General features: G+C 39.9%; 1 long non-coding RNA gene across 1 annotated transcript; it reads left to right on the top strand.

Annotated features, from left to right (window-relative positions):
- Window positions 1-577: 577 nt before the first annotated feature.
- Window positions 578-17,909, top strand: LOC114022528. Its single transcript, XR_003566597.3, has 3 exons — window positions 578-689; window positions 1,343-1,389; window positions 16,021-17,909. It is a non-coding gene; the product is annotated as an uncharacterized LOC114022528 (long non-coding RNA).
- Window positions 17,910-18,113: the final 204 nt, after the last annotated feature.

The raw sequence follows: 18,113 nt of genomic DNA, 5'->3' as shown, positions 1-18,113 counted from the left end.
AACATTGTAAAATGTTTATCTTAAATGAGGTTTTGGTGAACAAAACATTTTGATAAACTTTCATGAATGGTTTCAATAACATAATTTGTAAATAGTTTGATAAAAATGTTTACACCAAAATAAGAACAAAACTAAAATTTGTGCAAGTTTGGAACCCTGCAAGATGGAAAAAAATTGAAATTTTGAAGAAGAAAAAAAGAGAGAGAGAAGAAAGGGGAAAACAAACTGTTTTTCCTCACTTTTCTTCTCCTTTCTGATTTTTTCTCTCTCTTTTCCACTTAAAAAAAAGGGGAAGGAAGCAAATCCAAAACTTTTTTTTTTTAATCAAAATGTAATGAAAAATTCAATACAAAGTTAAATAAAAGTGTTTATTTTGCTTTGTTTCAAAATGTTCAGCCAAAAATCATAATTTTCCATGAAAAACTGAAATAAATTTGAAATTTTCCACAAAATAATATTGGATTTTTCTCCCAGCTGTAATAGCAGCAATTGGAGTAGAAAAAACTGAAAATCGAGAGGAAGCATTGGGGGTGAGATTACATAGTGCCTTAAAGCTGAGGACGAGGAACTAGAACTCAGTGTGGTAAAAGACAGAAGGCTAATGGAGGGCTTTAAAGAGGTGGATAAAGCAGCATGAAAGGAAGGTGACTTTACCAGGAGTACTTAAGCCAGACTGTATGTCTATCCAGGTACTTATATGGCCTCCATCACTACAGAGTATGATCATTACAGTTTCTGAGACTGGAGCAAAAGAGAAAAAATGTAAGAAGTTGAGAGAGGAGAAGGAGACAGTAGTTAAGATGAAAGATTCTTATGATGGAATGGTTTCAAATGTTTTTGAAGTGTGGAATGCTTGTGAATAAGAATAAGAATAAGCATAAGAATAAGGAATGATGTCTCCAGTCTTCTTAAACAGCAACATTCCTTTTAAAAAAAAAAAATTGATGGGGAAAGAGGCTGTGAAATGTGATTTTTTTTTTAATTATAGAATTTAGTGGATGAAGTATGCAAAATCATGATATCAAGTCCTCAGTCGTATGTCATTATGAAGTTCTGTTGACTGGCAGCCTAACAGAGATTGCATCTTCAGACGCTTAGAAAGCAGAAAAGATTTGGTGCTGGCTAAGTAGACGAGAGTTCAGAACAATCAGTTCATAAAGAAGAGGCATTTTCAAATGGCAGGGAACTTCAGTCCTTCACACATGGATTTTTGGCTGAGGTGTATTCAAAGATCTTCAAAGTGCTCCATGAACTTTGTATTTCAACTAACCTACATATTTGCATTATTTCACACTGTCCTTGATCCTTTAAAATCTTTCAAACACCCTTTTTACCCCTTTAGATGTTCCTTTCAAGCCTACATGACTTAAAATCTGCCCCAGGAGTCTGGTAAGTTCAAGGAAATTCAAACCTACACAGGAAATAATTTAAGTCATTTTCTGTAAATACATGGAAGAAGCCTGTGATAAACAAACATGAAATTAATCATGCTCAGTAGAATAGCTTGAGGTATTTAGGTAGTTGGCAAGCTGGTAAAAGAATGTAAAGAATTAATACTGGTGCATCACTGACATGTTTTACAGTCAATTCTTTTAAATAAATGGCGGGTGGGGAAAGAAAGAAAGAGCAGCTAATCAGCTGTCCATATCTTGATCATCTGTTATTTCAAGTTCGTATGATTTATCTAGTTTTCTAAAAGTACTAATGAGGCCTATTTCTCCACATTCTGCATTTTTAGGACTGTTTAGTGTTTATACATGCTGACCTCAGTTGGGTATAATATATCTGTGTGTCAGAATTTGGACCAGGCAGTAGACATTATGGATGAATTGCTAGGAAATTATCCCAGTTGTGCTGACTTCCCAAATTCCTTCAAATGACTTAACAGGCTTGACATGGTTGCTCAGTGTTCTACTTGCTTAGGGGACTTTATGAGAATCAGTGCTTGCAATCCATTATTAAGGTTTCGGGTTTTCACATTTACATAGCAATAGGAAGCTTATGGAACTTACAACTGGAAAATAAAAGAGCTGAAGTCATTATTATTATCAATGTCAAAGTTAATTCAATTTATATAGTTCAGATTAAAATATCTAAGAAAAAATAGCCAGGGAGACTATATTATTATTACTGTACAGCTGATGATAGTCTCACCTTTGAACTAAAAGAGTTTCTATTCAAGTCAGCACTAGCAATAGGAAACGCACTCACTCCTAATGAGACACTGTTTAAGGGTGACAGAGTGTATGAAAAATGGCATCATGAGATGATGTTTTGAACAAATGACTAATTTGCCTCTCATTGGAGGGTGTAGATCTATAACCCATGAAAGTTAAAAGTGGAAACCTTAACATACCTTTCATCAGCTGTGCCAGGGAGTGAATGTCAGTTTTTCATAGTTACATCAAGTTAAGTGAATTTGTCTGTGTATCATCATTCTGCTGAAGTTTGGGAATTCCCTTCTCCTTTGTGGACTGGAATATGAAATCCTACCTCTCCCTATATATAAGATGTTAGGCTCAGATCCAAAAAGGTACTTAGGTGACTAAGTCCCAATTTCACGTGCCACTGAGATTCACAATCTCACTGGGCCTCCCTCAATCTTTCCTGTTGAAGCTGTTCCACTATGTATCAATACTTAGAATGATAGGGCCATAGAGAGAGTGGATGACTCTGTTGTCCAGTCATTAGGGCACCCACCTAGGAGTTGGGAGACCAATGGTCCAGTCCTCCTCTAATGATTCTTTCATTATTTATCCACAGTGAAACAGCTCCAGCTGAGGGAGCCCCTCATTAGAATATACTATAGCTCAGTGATTAGAGCATTCTTCTGAGAGGTGGGAGGACACCCCACACACCCATTCAAAACCTTTCTCCCCTTCAGGCAAAGGAGGAAATTGAACCTGCTTCTCCCATGTCCCAGGTGAGCGCTCTAAACACTGAGCTAAAATGTATAAGGTGAGCTCCTCCTCCTCCAACTGTTTTGTATGGTGTGATGCAGGAACCTAACTCATTCTCATAAGAAATGACTTTGGAGCCTAAGCCACCTGACTCCCGGAGAGAGGTTCCCAGTTGTGGATCACTAATAGAGATAGGCACCTCCTTGTAGCCCATACTTAAGCACCTATCTCCAAGCAAGGGGAGGGGCTTGGGACACACCCCTGTCATCAGCATCTCCCACTGGCTAGCTTAGGCCATTGCCTGCCTAGAGTGCTGTCTTTTGTGTATTATATTCTTAGGTGCTTATCTCACCCCATTAACTGTATTGGGAACATAGGCACCTAACTAGTCTGGTATATCATAGAGTTGTTCCTGTGACTTCCTATGCATCTAAAATATAGACTTTGCAATGCTCGGCCTTGCAATGCTTAAGTCTCTTTGTGGATCCAGGCCTTAGCATTCAGACCCAGAGTGCAAGAGAAAAATGGTTCCCAAATAAATTTTTCTAATTTGGCACTATTTAAATCTAAGGTGAATCAAGCTATATGCTAGTGTAACAACAAGAATATTATTCATATGCCTGGCATGTTTCCAGGCAAATAAGAGTAAAGAAAGATGGTTGAGTTGAGGATTCCTGAAAAGTTGTACCAAGTTAGGTAGGATACTTAAGATGCAGAGATGGTAATTAGTTTGACTACATCTGTGTCCTCCTTTTACTATGATATAATTATAGAGCAATTAGGTTATTCTTGTAAATGGTACAGTAAATACAGCTATAACAAGGCATCACTGCCATCTTCTGGTAAGCCCATTTGGCTTGCTAGTGTGTTGAGTTTTATTTATTTGTTTGTTTGTTGCTAGAAAGCTACATAGCAATCAGTTTTTGTTTGCAAGATCTCAGTTAATGTAAGCATATGTTTGATCATTCAGAATTTGTTTTGATCAATAATTCTACTCCATGCCAGGACTTTTGAAATATTGTACTAATTCCACTGTCGCAATGCACATTGTTGAGACTGATTTTTGGCTCGTATTATGAGTGCTATATATATGAAATGAGAACCTATAGCAGGGGTCTCAAATTGTTCTTCCATTCCAGAACACTGGCTGTGCTTCAGCTGTAGATATGGAAACCAAAGGTGGGTCTTAAGTCTTACAAAATAAAATCAAGCTGGATATTGCCTATTTGTCACTTTAAGAGAAACAAGTCGATATTCAGGCCAGATTCTCAACTTGTGTAAATTGGCACGGGTCCATTGAAGCCCATACTGCTATTTTGGCTTAAACCAGCTGAGGATCTAGCCCTCTGTCTTTAACAAGATGTTTCTATGCTAACTTTTTTGAGTAAATTACTGCTTTTCGTGCTTTAGCAGAAACAACCCAATTCCCAGCAGGGCTGCCCCTAGAACACTTGCCTTTGTGGGATCAGACTCATTTAAATAAAAAAAAAAAATCAACACTAACAATGAAACATTTAGAAACAAAATCAGGGGCACTCAGTCCATCCCTCTTTGGTATGGGTTGATTTTTGTGAAAACTCCTGGTAAGGCTAGTAGGACCCATTGCATGGCCTTTACCAGTCTCTCCAGGTCTAACTGCCAGCGCTGCTAGTGCCTGCATATTACAGCTTCACTGGCACGGATTATACAAAGCACCACATCCCATGGTGATGATCAGTAGAAAATTACTTTTCCTTTTAGTAAAAAGAGACATTATAGAACGTATTAAAGACTTGTAGAGGCTATGGAAATCACACTAGCCGTTTTCCAAAATAGTTGCTTGGAAATTTACTTAGAAATCAATTTAAAAAACCCATTCTTTCCTGACTCAAGAAATTAACATGTATTTTGACTTAAAAGACTTAAAATATATAATAACAATGACCTCTTTAGTTGAGGGCATATGTGTAGGATAAGTAACTACTGACCAGACATTGTATATGTGAATTTAAAACACCTGTGCACATAAGTAATGGAATCTGTCAGATGATAGTACACAACGTGGACTAAATTGTGGCAGAGAGCTACAGTACATAAGAATGTAAAAACGGCCATACGGGGTCAGACCAAAGGTCCATCTAGCCCAGTATCCTGTCTTCCAACAGTGGCCAATGCCAGGTGCCCCAGAGTGAATGAACAGAGCAGGTAATCATCAAGTGATCCATCCCCTGTCACCCATTCCCAGCTTCTGGCAAACAGAGGCTAGGGACACCCTCCCTGCCCATCCTGGCTAAAGTTCTTGAGCCCCAGAGAGAGCTCCTCAGAAGACACTGGAATTCCTAGCTGTCCTTTCAATCTTTCAAAATCATGCACTCCCCTCTGGAACTGCCAGCTTGCTAACACAGGGCCCAATCCAACACCCAGTCAAGTCAATGGGAGACTTTCTATTCATTTCAATAGGTGCTCGATCAGAACCCTGGTTTGTGTTTGGGGGTGGGAGGTAGTTGTATTACTGTAGAGGCTAGTAGAGTCCTTGCCGTCCCTGAGTGCAAGGAGTCTGGTTGTCTGCCTCTTTGTGGTCGTGCATGTAAGAAGAGTAGGGGAGGAGTGACACTTTGTGTTGTCTCCTTCCACCACGCAGTCATTCTGCGGTTTGGTCCAACTTGGCCCACAGGCAGCCGTGTGGGTACATAAAGTTATGCATGTTTCTTTGGAGGCTGAGATCTCAGCCCCATGAAAATCAGGCACTAAGTTCCAGATTCTGCCACCCATATTCCCACGGATTGGTGCCTTCCTCATCAATGCGAAAGTAGTCAGACTAGTCACTCTGAGCAAGGGTGGCACATTCTGGCCCCATATGTCGAGGTGAGTGTGTACCTTGTCTGCCTTTCTTTTCCACTGCCTGTGATTTGAGCTCCAGCATTTCTTCCTGCTGGCTTGTCAGAGGGAAAAATTATTCCTACCATACATTTTCTGTTCTGTGAGCCTGGCCTCAATTTGTGGCCCAAATTATTTAAAGATAAATCCTGCCTTTTAGCCTTTACAGCCACTGTGATGTTCATATCATTCTTTGAGACATTTCCCTTTCGAAAGCAGTGAGTCTGTCACCACACGGAGAGATTTGGGGTCATAAATCCTTCAGAGACATTTCTTACCAAGGTAGAGCAGTTCTCCATAAATACAGAGCCAGCCTTTTTAAACCCCAAAGCTGGATAGTACATTTTCACTGTCCATTCATGCCAGTGACAGATGCCTGGCAATCATGAGCTACTTGTCAGCTTTCAGATGGGTGGCACAGAATGCACATTGCTGTTGAGAAGAGCAGAAAGACGGCTCTTTAAAAAAAGGCTTTTAAAATGAGGTTGGAATACATGCATTTTTAAACAACCTCACTTAAAACCTTTTACACAGAAGCACTTCCACAGCTGTGAGCCAGCTGGCAATTATGAGGGAGGAAGAACTGATCTTCAAAATGCTTTTATAGTTAAGTGATTTTGCAAAACATACCATGGCATCTCTAACAAAAGGCTTCTTGAAAAACATATCCTTTTCCCTTGCTTGTCCTTTTCTTCAATATTGTCAACCTACTGCTTATTTAGCATCATGTGACTTTTCAGTATATGGCAGCTTCTCTTAAACAAACTAGAAAAATACAGCCTAGATGGAGCTACTATAAGGTGGGAGCATAACTGGTTGGACACCCATCCCCAGATAGTAGTTTTCAGTGGTTCATAGTCAAGCTGGAAGGGCATATCAAGTGCTGTCCTGCAGGGATCAGTTCTGGATCCAGTTCTGTTCAATATCATCATCAACGATTTAGATAATGGCATAGAGAGTACAATTATAAAGTTTGCGGACCATACTAAAGCTAGGAGGGGTTGCAAGTGCTTTGGAGGATAGGATTAGAACTCAAAATGATCTGGACAAACTGGAGAAATGGTCTGAAGAAAACAGGATGAAAGTCAATAAGGACAAATGCAAAATACTCCACTTAGGAAGGAACAATCAGTTACACACATACAAAATGGGAAATGACTGCCTAGGAAGGAGTACTGCAGAAAGGGATCTGGGTGTCATAGTGGATCACAAGCTAAATATGAGTCAACAGTGTAACACTGCTGCAAAAAAACAAACAAAAAAAACCCCCACCGCATCATTCTGGGATGTATTAGCAGGAGTGTTGTAAGCAAGACACAATAAGTAATTTTTCCAATCTACTTCACGCTAATTAGATCTTAAGTGGAATATTGTGTCCAGCTCTTGGTGCCACATTTCCGTAAAGATGTGGACAAATTGGAGAAAGTCCAGAGAAGAGCAACAAACATGATTAAAGGTCTAGAAAACATGACCTATGAGGGAAGATTGAAAAAATTGGGATTGTTTAGTCTGGAGAAGAGAAGACTTGAGGGGGGACATGATAACAGTTTTCAAGTACATAAAAGGCTGTTACAAGGAGGAGGGATAAAAATTATTCACCTTAACCCCTGAGGATAGGACAAGAAGCAATGGGCTTAAATTGGAGCAAGGACCGTTTAAGTTGGACATTAGGAAAAACTTCCTAACTGTCAGGGTGGTTAAGCACTGGAATAAATTGCATGGGGAGGTTGTGGAATCTCCATCATTGGAGATTTTTAAGAGCAGGTTAAACAAACATCTGTCAGGAATGGTCTAGATAAAACTCAGAACTGCCATGAGTGCAGGCGACTAGACTAGATGACCTCTCAAGGTCCTTTCCAGTCCTGTGATTAACTTTCCTGATGCTGATCAAAAAATGTGTGCTGAACAGATAAATCCAATGAATGGATTAGATTGCAGACTTCTTTTTGTTGTGGAATCAACCAAGCTAGTTGTACGTGTATTAATTAATTTGTTCAGAGAAAAGCTTTCCATGGCTTCCAGGCAATTGTGCTGAAAACCTGAAAAGTGATTTTACAACTTAAGCAGGAAGGGTATGTTTTTCAAAAGCACTGAGCTTTGACCTAACTATGCTCCCACTGAAGTAAATGTTAAAATTCTCATTTACTTCAAAGGGAATACTGTAGTTAGGTCAGTGCTGAATGCTTTTGAAAATCCTTCCCTAAATCCTTAATTAAAACAAACCTAAAAGCTAATTTTAGACTTAAATCTAGTGCTAAAGCTTTAGAGAAATAATCCCTCCCTTACAAAATGGAGCATACTACTATCAGTGGCAGATTTATAGGGGGCTGAGCTCATAGCAGAGAAAATATATGTGGGAATAATCAGTGGCTGGGGAATGCCCCTTCTACTCAGACTTTCTTTCACCCCCAGATACAAACCAATAAAACTAAAAGGAGAACTATATGATTCTTCTACACAGGGGGTCTCAACTTTTTTCCTTCTGGACACCCCTCCTCACAACCTGGTATAAAAACTCCACGGCCCACCTGTGCCACAACAACTGGTTTTTATGCATATAAAACCCTGGGCCAGCATTAGGGGGTAGCAAGCAGGGCAATTGCTCGGTGCCCCACACCACAGGGGGCCCTGTGAAACTAAATTGCTCAGGCTTCGGCTTCAGCCTCGGGTGGCGGGATTTGGAGCCCCAGGCTTTCTGCCCTGGGCCCCAACAGGTCTAATGCCGGCCCTGCTTGGTGGACCCCCTGAAGCGTGCTCACAGCTCCCCTCTCCCCCCCAGTGGGCCCCGGACCCCTGGTTGAGAACCACTGCTCTAGAACACACAAGGAACCATTACGTTTATTATATACTGTCCTCCCACCTTCCAAGTTCCCCCTCATGGTGAAGAGTGGGTCTCCTAGGTTGCCATCTACGAGACATAGAAAAACTGGCCAACCCCCTCCCACATCTAAGCCCTCAAGGGAACCCTTCCTACTGTTGTCTCCCAGGAGCCCTGTCTCTTCCAACTCGTTTCTTTCCCCTCCCTGCTGACAAGTCTTGGGTCCATTCCACTTCCCGGTCCCTGGTGCAGAGACCAGCCACCATCATTCCAGCAGGTTATGGGGAAGGTTGAAGTTTTCGGCTCACAGAACAGGACCCAGGTGTTGGCTGTGCCCCCAGCCGTATAATGTTCAGTAGTTACACAATCGGTGCCTGACCATGCACACATGCAGCTTACAGGGAGTATCAGTCCCCCATGAAAAATAAACCTGGTACATTAAATCTTTTCACCATCAAACAGGCAAGACAGTATCAAAAACAGCCAGGCTGCTTAACAACTGGCAAGATGACAACCCTAGGCTCAGTGATGTCCTGCTTCAGTTTCCCCTTCTGTTCAGGGCCCAGTAAAAAGTCCACCCAAGTTCAGATGTTCAGAACATTCCCCTTCTGTGGTCCAATTTATTTAATGCTGCACAAAGTCTTTCAAAATTGAATTCAAACCTACAAAGTCTTGACCCCAGTTTCAGTTGTGCCCAGCTCCTCCTCCCTGAGGGTCTGTCCTCTCTTTAACATTCCTTTCTTTTACTCTAGTCCCAAACTGGGCAAGTCTGTGCTCTTCTTGCTTGGAGTTTGGCCTTCTCTGCTTTCTTCACAGGCCTCCTTTCCTACTGGTGTCATTCCCCCTGCAGACTCAGGGCCCTGCAGGAGTCTTCTTATTTCCTGCAATGTCTTTCAGGCATCTGCCAACATCCACATCTACATTTTCTCTCTCCTTGTCTCTACCTTATATACCAAAGGCCCAACTGGGTCACTTTACTCTAGTGGTCACATGACTTTCATTCTCCCCACCTGGAGAGGAAAGTTGGCTAGGTCACAGGTAGGGCTGGGCCCATCTCCCCTTAAAGGGGCCAGTGACACTGTGACATATACCTAACCCATGTAACCTCATGATCTTATTGTCATTACCTTTGCCCTTCCCCCCCTACTTCCATCTTATTCTGTATTGCACTCATTTCTGTAAGTTTTCAAATTAGAAATTGTAACTGTTTGTGATATCTTCCTTGTGTTTAGACAGCACCCAGCACAATGAGGCCTGAAACCTGGCTGAACCCTGGAAATACTATCACATTACAAATAATATTTTATTAATTATTACTGTTGTCATTACTATTATTAGCTTTTATGTGTTTATTCACCCAGGTCATTATGCAATTTTTCACTCTATTATTAACAGATTTCTCATTAGCAACATGAGCTCCTCTGGTGGTGGTAGTTTTATTTGCAATTGACTCTCAGTCAAAAATGCACAGGACAACTGACATTTATCTTTTCTCAAATCTTTCTTCTGCAAAAGCTGTCCCTGTGCCAAGACAGTTATGAAATCTTAAGGCCCTCAAAGGTTTAGTCTGAAGTCTTTTGCTGGCAGAAGATAGATGTTCTGACTTACACAGATGGGTAGTAGTTAAATTAATGTGGTTCTGTAGATGCCAGTGGTCAAAGTTTATTCATAAGCTATCTGTTTAGTGTATGAGTTTTATTTCAAAAGACAGACAAGAATTGCTGTTTTGCATCCTGTTTCATACATATGCTCTGAATGCAGTCTTTGATTTTCTATGTTTTTATCCATAATTTTCAGGAGAATTTTTTATCTGTCAAAGTTGGCTCAATAATTAACCCATTTGAACACCTACATATTAGTCTTTCACATTAAAATACCAGGAATCATAGAATCATAGAATATCAGGGTTGGAAGGGACCTCAGGAGGTCATCTAGTCCAACCCCCTGCTCAAAGCAGGACCAATCCCCAATTAAATCATCCCACCCAGGGCTTTGTCAAGCCTGACCTTAAAAACTTCTAAGGAAGGAGATTCTACCACCTCCCTAGGTAACGCATTCCAGTGTTTCACCACCTCCTAGTGAAAAAGTTTTTCCTAATATCCAACCTAAACCTCCCCCACTGCAACTTGAGACCATTACTCCTTGTCCTGTCATCTTCTACCACTGAGAATAGTCTAGAACCATCTTCTTTGGAACCACCTCTCGGGTAGTTGAAAGCAGCTATCAAATCCCCCCTTGTTCTTCTCTTCTGCAGACTAAACAATCCCAGTTCTCTCAGCCTCTCCTCATAAGTCATGTGTTCCAGACCCCTAATCATTTTTGTTGAGACAATGATTAGTGAATTTCAGAAGGTTTTGATGATTATTCCAACTAACTGTATCTTCTGGGCCTGATTTTACACTGACATAACCAAAGAATAACTCTTTAAATCATAAATGACTATGGACTTTCTTTCTGAGGCTGATCCTCTGCTCTTGTGAATCATCCTACTTCCATTGTGGAGCTACTTGGATTTACCGCAGCTGAGGATCTAGCCTTCTTTCTTTTTTGTTAGTCATTACACTAATCTGACCATTGCCCTGTTACAAGAGCCCAGATTTTGTGACCTTCAGGACTAGTGGTTTCCCTGAGCTCTGATCCAGAAAAGCACTTAAGCACATGCTTGACTTTCAGTACAAGAGTCGTTCTACTGACATCAGTAAAACTACTCAGATGCTTAAAGTTAAAACATATGCTTAAGTGCTGAATTAGGGAACCAACCCTTTCCGACCCAGTGGAAAGGAATGTATTGAAGATGAGGGCCTTTCTATGATGGTAGCCATTCTCTTCACCTTTGCTTATACGATTTGTTGGCTACATTCTGTATTCTGAAAAAGTTTGTGGGTTAGATTTTCTTCAGCAACTTAGATGTGCTGAATACAGGAGAGTGCGAAGGGAATTTTCAGGGAACTGATTGTGGCTTCTTGATTCTATGGATGAGCCTATACCAGCATTGGCCTGAACTAGAGAAGTCTAATATTAAATATCTCCAGTGGTGGGGCTTCCACTCCTTCCCATGAAAGACATTTCCAACAATCATTAGATTTTTTTTTGCCCCCTCAAGGCCATTTTAGCACTTTTCTACATTCCATGTAAAAGAGGCTTCTGTTATATCTGAAATAAATGCTGCTGTACATCCATGTCTGTAAGAGAAATTATGTCAGCATTAGCAATACCTTCCACCCACATTATCTTCTTGTTACACTTTGCTTCCAAAGACTTTAAGAGTTCTGCATATGCTGCCAAATCTCCCATCTGTAAAGACAATGATCATTCATATTTCTTGGCTGGCCAGAAATCCTCACCACCACCACCACCACCCTACTTGTCAAACCAATTATGTGCTGGTGCTGTTCAACCTGCCAAGAAATTATGAATAGTGTAAAAATAAAAGATACTGTACAAATCTATTTTAAGTCTGCCTGATTCTTTCACCTGTGTAAATCAGGAGGAACTCCACTGAAGCTAATATAGTCACACCACTCTGACAATGCCACCTATTGATTAAATGGATGGGGAAAATCGATTGGGTCTGCAAGTTGCCAGATGACTTTAGTAAAAAATGGGGAGTGTATACAGGGTTAGGCCCCTCAACTCCCTGAGTGCTCTGCTTCCCATTGGCCAGCTAGGGAGATGTGAGCTAGAATGGCTTTTGCTTCACACAATCACTTATTTAAACCCTGCTTTGAGGTAGGCATGCAATATCAAGCAGTGTGTGTGTGTGTCTGCCTCCAATGGGCCCACCTAAAATGCCTGGTATGAGGAGATATTGCCTGTCTCCAATATACAGTTTTTTAATAAAGTTGTGCCCTTCCATTTAAAAGCCATCCCTGTTTCTGTCCTCATTCACTTTCATGTCCTGATCCATGGTGTTAGAGGAGATTCAAACCTGTGGAATACAGGTAGCTGGAGAAGTGTTTCCCATATTGTTTCTAGAACAGACCACAAAATTATTTGGTTTTAGAACATCTTCGAAATTCAAGGTCAGAAAAGTTACTTTCCCAATAGAATATTTAGGTGCATCTGTCTCATAGTTATAAGCCTTCTGAACTTTGTCCAAATAAAGCATCTGTTTGTTTGTTACTGGTCTTTTCTCTTACAATGTATGTCAACAATTCTGACATTTACTTAAAGGACACAAAGATTTCAAACCCCACAGAAACCAAGAGTATGCACGTTTGCATTGTTTTTAAACCTCTTCTACAAACATTGAGCAGAGTTAGGAAGTGGGAAGTCACTATTGTTTGTTATGAACTGCATGCGTAACTCTCCCTTAAACTGACTTTTAGTTGATATGAGTAGATGACTAATGGACTTGAATTATTGAACTGTTGCTTCCAGTTCATAAATAACATACTTATCTTTAAAGCTACCCATATTTTGTCCTGCTAGCATAGCTACTGCATCAAAATGATGTCTGGACTAAGCCGCTTTTTCAGCTACTGCCAAAAAAGAGGTGTAGTATATTAAAATCAAGTAGCACTTCTGTGTCACAAAGCATGCTAATTTATTATAAAGCATCCCTGTTACAGGTTTATCATAAAAATATGGATGTTACTGGCATTTGCCAAGGCTTTTTAGAATCTGTTGCACAAACTGGATGGATTAGGCAAACAGTTTGCTTCCAAATATCGTATGTTGATAAGAACAAAAATGAATGTTTAAAGTGTGTGCTCCATTTAGTATAACACTATTTCTCAGGAATTTCAAGGCATTGTGTAAATACTAATTACACTTCACAACACTCTTTTAAGTTGCGTAAGGTATAGGGATCTTTTGGCCCACAACTGAAATGCAACTACCTCCAAACTGTAGACAGTATTTGTTTTGCAGTATGCAACAAAAAGAAATATATTTGTAACACATTTCTATTGTGTTCAATAATTCTGGTAATGCATACATATCCATTGTTAATTAAAAACAAATGTAGCACAAGAATTGTAACAACATGAACTTTAATATTTGTAAAATAGAAGAAAGAGAAATCATTTGCATTTTCAGATTTGTGTAATTCTTTTACCTTTTAAAAGGCCTAGTACAACTCTCTGGTGTAGAAGATGACAATAGCAAATTGTCTTCCTGACACACATTTGGTTCCAAAGCCATTCTCTGAGTTTAAGGAAACTTCAGTTCTTCATACCCCATAAAAGCAGTTATTCTGCATTTAGCCAAGAGCAGCTGAGGGAGCAGTATTTGGACTCCAATAGAGTTTGTTATAAAACTGGGGAACATTTTCACAAAAAAGCATTGACATTTCTTCTGTTTAGTTTTGAATTTCAAAATTTCTTCCAAAATTTTAAAAGTGACCAACAGCCGTACTATGTAATTTGTCTGAATGCGGTAAACAAAGTTGTGCACAAAATATGATGCGCTCCCAAATGTATTATCTTAATCAGCAGTTTTCAGGGTGCAACCTTCCAAGGAACAATTGTGTCTGTCTCAGATCAACAACAAAACATTTACAGACTCCTATCCTGCAATCAGATCTATGCAGACAACATAGAGCCCCAGTGATCTGAATCTACATAGAGCCCAGTGATTCTTAAAGAAGATATACAACACTTGGCGCACCTTCTATGTCTGTAGCACCTCACTGGACCTCACATATACACAGACATTTGTCCGCAACTGATTCATTTCCATTTATCATTAACTCTATTTGAAAACACCCCTACAATACAAGAGGTTTCCATCCATGTGATCCTGTTCACATCCAGTCTATTTGAATTACATTTTCAAACAAGATTTCGTGAGGCACTGTATGAAATGCTTTAATAATAACACATAGCTCTAATGTAGCGCTTTTCATCAGTAGCTCTCACAGAGGTCAAAGGAGGTCAGTATTACTTTCCCCAATTTACAGATGGGGAAAATTTACTAAAGTCCATTCACATCTGCTGCATGCTCTGCATCCATTACATTGTGTCATATAAAGCAGTCAGGTTTGTGTGGCACGACTAGTCCTTTACGAACTGATATCATTTATTGCTCATAGTTCTATTAGCCTCCAAAGCTTGCATTCATTTCTCTTAATAAATAACAAAATGCTTCCCATTTGATTCAGAAACCCTTGGATGCTAATGAGCAGAGATTAGAACTGTATTTTGGGGCTTGGTTTCAATGTGTTTCTAAAACAAATGTTACTACTGTAATATCTCCTTAGTGTTTTGTCTTAACTAAAGCACTTTTATGCCATCTGCTGGTGGATCTGATGCCAGCTAACCAGCGTGTGAAATATTCCACATCACAAGTGTTTTGATATATACAGAGCCATTGTAGAGTGAAATTCAAGCCTCTGTAGAGGGTCAGTTCAAAGCCTATGTACCATTTGAGCACTATTTGATCACTTAAATGGTATGTGGGTATTGAACTGGCCCCTCCGCACAGTACTGAAATTCAATCTATATTTTTACTCAGTACCACAGAAGATTTTCTGAAAAAATTATGACCTCACTACAGGCACTACATAATGCTGGTCAGTAAACTTCAAGGGAACTATTTTTCAAAATACAATGAGTTCTGTAAAAACCCAGACACTGAAATTGTGTTGGTTTCATCAAAATTTTGTTTCAAAGGAAAAAAGGGAAAAATATTCTTACAACATCGAAACATGCCATCTTGACATTTTGGATTGAAACATTTTTATTTTTTCCTTTTGAAATGACTTTTAATTTAGAAACGTATTTTCTCTTCTCTTTTCTTATAAAAATGTCAGAATGGAAATGAAACATTTTGATTGCCAAAACAAAATAGGGAGAGGGGGAATCTTTCACAAAGAATTTTGAAATGTTGGGGTTTTATTCTGAATCAGAACAAAAAGAAATTTCAAAATTTCAAAATCTTACATAAAACAGAATTTCCATTCTCTGTCTAGCTCTATAGCTAGAAAATAAATAGATATAAATACTAGGCAGTGTTTAAATTTGAAATAAAAATGCCTCCATACTGTAACAACTAGCCTGATTCTGATCTCATGTTCAGTGATTTTACATGGGTATAACTCCATTGGCTTGGTTTGTTTCTTTGTTGGTTATTGAGACCTCAGAACATTCTTAAGAAGCTTTCTAGTGTCAACTTTTTATTCAGTTCCCTAAATGGAATATTATTCATATCTAAATAAGAGGGGCCATTTGCAGTTTCCAATTACATTGAGATTAACTCCTTTAATTTCAAGGACATTACTCCAGATTTATTCTAGTGAACTGAGAAAATGTAACTTTTTGGTCATCAGTGGAAGTCCTTTCTCCTTTATATCCTAGTCACTTTCCTTGTGTGAGTGAGGCTGGTTGGAATATCATTTAGAAATCCTCACTGCCATTCCCAATTTGGTCAGAGAGGCCACTTTAAATTGAGGCTAGTCTATCTATATTCCAAGGAAGCTAATACTCAATCTTTTCTCCCACATAGATCAAAGTGCTCTGCAAAGTCAAATGAGCATTGTCATCCCCATGTTACAGAAGAGGAAACAGAAGCACAGAGAAGTTAACTGATTTTCCTGATGTCACAGAACAAGTTAATGGCAGAGCCAGGAGCAGAATGCGGGTATCCTGAAGCCCATTCTGGTGCCTTAACATAGGACCATGCTGCCTCCCAGAAAGAAGAAACTGCTTCCCTGCCTACTGCTCCCCAACAATGCTGATATATGGGGCCTGGGAATCAAACCTAGGTCTCATATATCACAGGTTGCTAAGCCACGCAGTTGATCACAAAAATGTAAAATACATTGTATGTTGTGTACTATTAATATTGCAATTAAGTTAAATGAGTAAAATAAATGTTTGAGACCCAAAATGAGTAAAATATATGTTTGAGGCCCAATATGGTACATTTTATAATGAAATTAATTCTCTGTATATTTTATTAAGTATAATACAGTGTGGTAAGGCTTCTGATATGAATCAGTCTGCAGTGGTTCAGGAGAATGATGAAAATGTCCAGCAGTCTTTTCAGTCCCCCCATATTTATAAAGGAAATGCTATTATTAAATAAAACAGCAAATGCATCAGTGTATCCAGGAAAGATCAAATCAAATGAGTCAGAACAGGCAGGGTATTGCAATTCAGAGCTTAAAGAGGTAACTAACCATAGCCCATATCCTCAGCACAACACTGAGGCCCAGTGACTCAGCTGGCAGCTAGGAAAATCCAGGGAGATGGCGGAAGAACAAAGATGAAATAAACCTCCTTACGCTGTAAAAAATAAAAGGGGCTATTCTGTGACCACTGCTCCAGTGGAATGACAGGAAAGGTGGCCCTTTGCCGTCCCCTGCATGGATGCATGGTGCTAATGACAGGAGAATCTCTTTATATGGCTCCAAGCCACTTAGCCTCTGCCCAGCCTCCTTATAAGACACACATAAGAGCACAGGTAGCTTGTGTGTAACTGAATTCCTTATCTCACAGGGACTCACATGCATTCCCTAGCTGTGTGGAGGAGCAGCGCACATACAATTCCCTTCTTCCCCAGTATGCATCTTCCCTAGGGGCGCCTCAGGGAACTTTCTGCAGGCAGGGCAGGGTGGGAGGTAGGAGGGGGAGCTCCTGATTCCTCTCCACTTTGGGTTCCAGAGTTGAGATCTGTGCACAGATGGCTCCTTTCACATGCAAATTCCAAGGACACAAGCTGGCCCTAAGTAAGGATCCCTAAGTAAAGGATTTGTACCTAATCATAGGGGCTGGAACTAGGGATGCTGGGGGTGCACCCCCAGCTTAAAATGGTTTCCATCATATGCAGTGTTTATAGTTTGGTTCATTGACTCACAGCACCCCCTCTATACAAATTGTCCCAGCACTCCTGGCTCTAATGGGAGTTTTACCGGAGAAAGGACAGAGTAAATCTGGCTAAGCCCCAGGAGTGGCCTTGTGTTTCATCAGGAGAGTGACAGTGCTTTAAAATGTCCAGCTTGCTTGTCTTGCTAATCTAAAAAATATAATAATTCCCTCCCTTTTTAATAGGCTAAATTCACCTCTCGGGGACACCGGAGCAGCTCCCTTTGACCCAGGTGTGAGCTTAGACCAGGACAGAGTTTGGTCTTCACCATCTAATTATCCAGAGACAACATGAAAAGACACACAATTTTCCTTTGACACGTCTCCATATTTTTTTCTTCCTTTATCCAGTATTTAATCACTGTCCTGATTCTGAAGTGAATAATACAAGAGACTCAGTGGGAAGACAAACAAATTTGTTAGAGCTTTTTCTGTTTCTTTTTGTAAGCTTCCTGTTAGCTTAAGCACATTGTGTTCCTCTGTATCACATCCCTTTAGAGCCATATGTGGAAGTAATAAAGTGTATCCCTGCTTCCAAAGAAATGGAGTATTTGTTTAGCTAACCGACTAAGGAAATATTATGAACTCATTAACAAATATGGTTATATGTGGTCACTTAGTCACAGAGAGCAAGAGCTATGGAACCAGAGCACAGAACATATTAGTCAGCATGGGCAATGGAACTGTAAATTACAGATCTCAGGGGTTTTTTTCCAAGAGAAGGGAGACAGC

This window comes from Chelonia mydas, chromosome 2, assembly GCF_015237465.2.
Source record: "Chelonia mydas isolate rCheMyd1 chromosome 2, rCheMyd1.pri.v2, whole genome shotgun sequence".
NCBI classification, from domain to species: domain Eukaryota; kingdom Metazoa; phylum Chordata; order Testudines; family Cheloniidae; genus Chelonia; species Chelonia mydas.
The sequence above is the reverse complement of the archived record's forward strand: the minus strand, read 5'-3'. Positions and strand labels throughout refer to the sequence as shown.